We start from the raw sequence: 4,604 nt of genomic DNA on the forward strand, positions 1-4,604 counted from the left end.
CAGCCTGCTGCTGAGAGCAAAATGCGTAAGGATCGAGTTGCGCTCAAAAATCTTCGGTGCAAAAACCTTGCTCGAGGCTCGAGCGATACGGGAAATGGGGAGAGGGAAGCGTGCGCCCCTCTTCGAAGGTCAACTATTTTACTCGTTTTTTGTAATTCTGACCGCTTTTGTTTATGCGTGTTTGATACGCGCTCCGCAAGTCACGGAAAATTTTTATAAGCGATAAAGGAATATTAGATAATTATTAAAAATTCCTTGGAAACTGGTTATAAATGCAGTGACAAGTGCATGAAATATCATTCAAAATAAAAGAAAATTGCACTTTGAAGATAGAGGTTTCCGAGTTTGAATATCAATATAAAATTTTTAATATTTTATTTCAGCAAGCGAAATATTTTTAAACATCATTCCTCGTGAATAATTTTTAAAATATATATCTTACACATAAGAATAAAAGTAAATTATAAGGATGAAAAAATTTCACATGAAATAGCAAAGAATTAATAAATGTGTAGAAATTAAAAGTAGAAAATTATGCAAAAAAATATGTCGTATTCGATATGTTCTTTCCGTAGGATGGCATTTTAGAGAAGCTACATTTGTATTGATTAAAATATTTCTTGAGAGATGTTTAAAAAATTTCTTATCTTTTTTTTGTAAACGCTAATAAATTTATATAATCAAACTTGAAACTAGAAGCTGAACAAGCCATGTCGAATAATGAAAGAATTGACATTTTTGTAACTTTGAAAACTTATATACTTTGAAAAAATTGTCTTGTGCAAAACATAAATTACTTTGTTATTGGTGTTATATATTGTCTAAATTGTTTAACATGTCCTCTCTTGTTAAAAATCTTTATACTTCCAGGGTCAATTTTCTGTGATGTATCCTGAAACTTCCAATGCTTCATTTCCAAAGTTATAAATAAAAAAAAATTATTTCTTATAATCGATTTAAGTAAATGAAGTTATAAGTTTTAAAATTCTGTTATTTTTATCTTACATTGCTGTCTTCATTTTAAAAAGTTATTTGCCAAAGAAGGATGGATTCATTAAAAAATTTGGCATTTGGGTTAATTTTTTCCAAAAGTAATTTTTTATTCAAAATAAGAACAATTGATTAGGAACTGTTATAATAATGCAGATTTTTTGGCATCGAATTAGCGTATAAATAATTTTGTATCTCACAAAAGAAAATTTCTTCAGAAAGTAAAACGTTCATTATTTGAAATGTGTCGTTTACTCGTTGTTGCTTGCTCCGCTCGATAAACCAACATCTTTTGTTTCGTCATCTGTTCGCAATATTCTATAAAATGATCTGTAACGCTTATCAATATCTTCTGTTAAGACTTGCAAATCTCGGTATTTAGCCAACGTTATCGCATTGCCTTGAGGGTATAACAATGGAGTTTCTGCTTTCCCGAGGGCATCATCAGGCACTTTTTTAAAAAATGTTTACACGTTGCATATGATTTTCGTCGTTATAAAAAAAAAGATCCCATGGTTGTTCTCTGTCATACATTATTTTTCGCGCTTTTAACCAGTTAACTTTTTCTTTCTTGATATCAACTTTTCTCTTTGTCACAATACAGCTGATGTCATTAACAGATTTGAAATCTTCCATGTCCATGCTGCTCACAACAAATTTTGGTACTTTTTGCTTAGCATTTTGTATGACATGAATCCACCGATCCGGAGTTTCGATTCGTTCATACCTTTTAGAATGTTTTTCAAATACTCCGAATTGTCTATTGCAACTATTGTAGCTGTGTCCCGATAAAAAGAAACGTTGCTCAATAAAACCCATTCCCCTATTCGCTAAATAATTCGCAAGTAACATAGACATTTTGATGTTCCTGTTTTCTCCAGAGCATGAATCTGAATACAATATTAAACGTGTAGTAGTTGGCGATAGATGTTCCCGGAATTGTCGCAAAAGACAAGATCCAATTTCTTGCGCACCTCTTGACGCAACGTTCTCGGACCAAACATGCATAATGGAAAAATAGTACTTTTATGCCCAGTGAAACTGTGAGTTTGCCGTTAATTCACTGTAAGCTCATACTCGAGTTAACGGGAAGTTCACATGTTTACTCGGTGTTCTGGCACCTTCAAAGCAATCTGCGAAAAACCAACCTGCTTGTTGTTATAGGTTAGCATGCGAACCTTTATTTAAACATACTTCTTAAAAAGATAGATATTGTAAATTTATTCATATCTCAAGTTGAAAGCCTCTGCGATCGGGCAAGATTGTTGTGGGTTACTTCAAAGAAAAACAAATTTAAAGCTACCTCGTCGAGAAGCTTAGGTTCTTGCAAGTGAGATTGAAGGTGCGAAAATTAAATTCTTCGGGTTTGCCAGTTTAAGTAGCTCAGGTTAGGTTTTCAGTTGCATGCAAAGCTATAGTCTTCAAAAAATAAATATTCTTTGCGTCCGGTAAATTACGTTATTGTAAGTTAGAATGATGTTTTCAAAATGATCAACCTGCGCATTCAGTTAGTCACAGGGAATTATTGTTGGTAGGTATTACTTAAAAAAAAAACACCTTGCTAAAAAACTGAAATAAGATGAGTCCAGTAGGTTGAGTTATTATGAAATGACTTATTGTATATTAGAAAGATTTTTTCATAATAAATACTCTTTGCTGTCTCTAAACTTCAATTTTGCAGGTTTGTTTGGAAGTGTGAGAATTCCTAATGAACCCGAGCACTTACCAGTGAAAAAAATTGAAGAAAGAAAGACGAATTCAAAGATATATTATTGTTTAGAAAAGATAAGATATGAACTTGAACAATTTTTTCATAGAAGGAATACCTTCTCCTGTGACTTCATCGACAACGCAAAGGTTGTAAGTCCACACCTGACGTTTATAAAAAGTTTCGCCGGTTGGCACCCGTGGGGTTGGTAATGCCCTTCGGAGGTCGAAAGTCAGAACCAATGTGTCATGTGAAGTCTTAGCTGTTTCCACATCTTCCAAAAACTCAGCCTGAATTTTTTCTGCTAGTTGATGGTGCTCTCGTTGTATCCGTATGACGCTTTTTGAAGGCTAAGTTAAATTCCGAATTAAAAATTGACCGAAAGATAGTGTTAGATACAGCTTTTTCCCTAAGCTTTTCCTTGTACTTGTAGTAAATTTTATTCAGATTGAGTCCTTGGTTCAGATACTTCCGTTGGGATGTTGATCTACCGTAGTGTGATTCGTACGTAGGCAATGGCTTGATGAAATCGCGAACTTTGTTGAGGTCTTCTTCTTTCGTTTTCCTTGGACAAGGAGCGTTACCGCGTCTCTCAGAAGCGCTTGGATTATGAACAGCTGATTTTATTCGATCTCGAATAGTTGAACTTGGCACCTGGTAGAAATTCAGGAAAAAGTTACGGCAAACTGTCTGCTGTTTTCCATGCTCATCTGTCAGTTGATATGTATATGTGTACTCTCTTTCTCCCGTTTTAGTGAGTGGTAAGAATTTTCCACTTCTTTTATAGCTCTCTTTAGTAAGATTAACAATCACACTCGATCTCAAAATAAGTGTTTTTTGTGCACAGTTGGATTCCTTGTAATGTGCGTTATAGAGCTGTTCTTGCCGACTAATATCAATTAAAGCAGGACATTTTTCGCATTTGCAAATGGATTGAGAGTTAAATCTCTTCTACGGAATTACGCACTTCAATTTTTTCGTCTTGCGTTGGAGGCCTTCCTCTACGCGGTTTTTGTTGATATTCTTTTTCCATGTATGAGGCCGTCTCACTCTTACGAGATGGTGGAATACAGATTGCATCTTGAAACAAAAAAATTGTCATGTTTCAGTATATAAAACTTCAATAGAATTAAAATTAATTGTAATTCGCTCATGAAATTGAAAACTATGCTTCAAACATTTTCTTCTTGATCATTGCTCTTAAAGACAGGAACAAAAATTTCACAACTTTATCATGTTATATATTTTTTACATATTATGACAATCTGCATTTGCTTAGCAGATAGATCATCTTCAAAATATGCTTCATAAGCTGCTGTTCTTATTTTATAGATATTTGTTATGTTTTCCTAATGAAAAGTGAGATAGAATTTGAAAAATTTTCTTGTATTCTAATAATGCTTGGAAAATATTCAGTATCTGGAAATATTGGAATTTGTTGTACCAGTATTAATTGTTTGATAAAAAAACACTTAAGAATTATTTTCTAGAAAGTTCTTTGAATATATATAACGTGCACGAGTATGTCAAACACATTCTTTAAATGTTGTGAAAATTCAGTAAATATAATATAAAAATATTAAATATCAGATAATAATATGCTACAACTGGTGTTTCAAGGAACAAGTAAGTCCCATGGGGTCACATGGGATAAGGAGGGTACTGTGGACGAAGTAGGAGTACTGTGGGATAAGTCGGAGTTTTGAAGGATAATTAGATTCCCGAGCGATAGAGAAGGTCTATGAAATAGTCGGCATCCTGATGGTTAGATTCTTTACTGACAACTTTCTGTGTTCATTTAAATATTATATACAATTTTAATTGGGTAGTACTTGTCAAAAAAAGAAAAATTCTCAGGAAAAAGTGATAAGTTAGCTAAATAAATCAATTAACATGTATATATATA

At 33.2% G+C, this 4,604-nt stretch overlaps 1 long non-coding RNA gene across 1 annotated transcript in view; it reads right to left on the minus strand.

Annotated features, from left to right (window-relative positions):
• LOC117174703 overlaps positions 1-3,768 on the minus strand; it is a 29,167-nt gene extending 25,399 nt beyond the window's left edge. The window contains exon 1 of the long non-coding RNA XR_004467338.1: positions 2,817-3,768. This is a non-coding gene — a long non-coding RNA (uncharacterized LOC117174703). The remainder of the gene's footprint in view (positions 1-2,816) is intronic.
• Between the last annotated feature and the right edge of the window lie 836 nt (positions 3,769-4,604).

Source organism: Belonocnema kinseyi, chromosome 6 (assembly GCF_010883055.1).
Source record: "Belonocnema kinseyi isolate 2016_QV_RU_SX_M_011 chromosome 6, B_treatae_v1, whole genome shotgun sequence".
NCBI classification, from domain to species: domain Eukaryota; kingdom Metazoa; phylum Arthropoda; class Insecta; order Hymenoptera; family Cynipidae; genus Belonocnema; species Belonocnema kinseyi.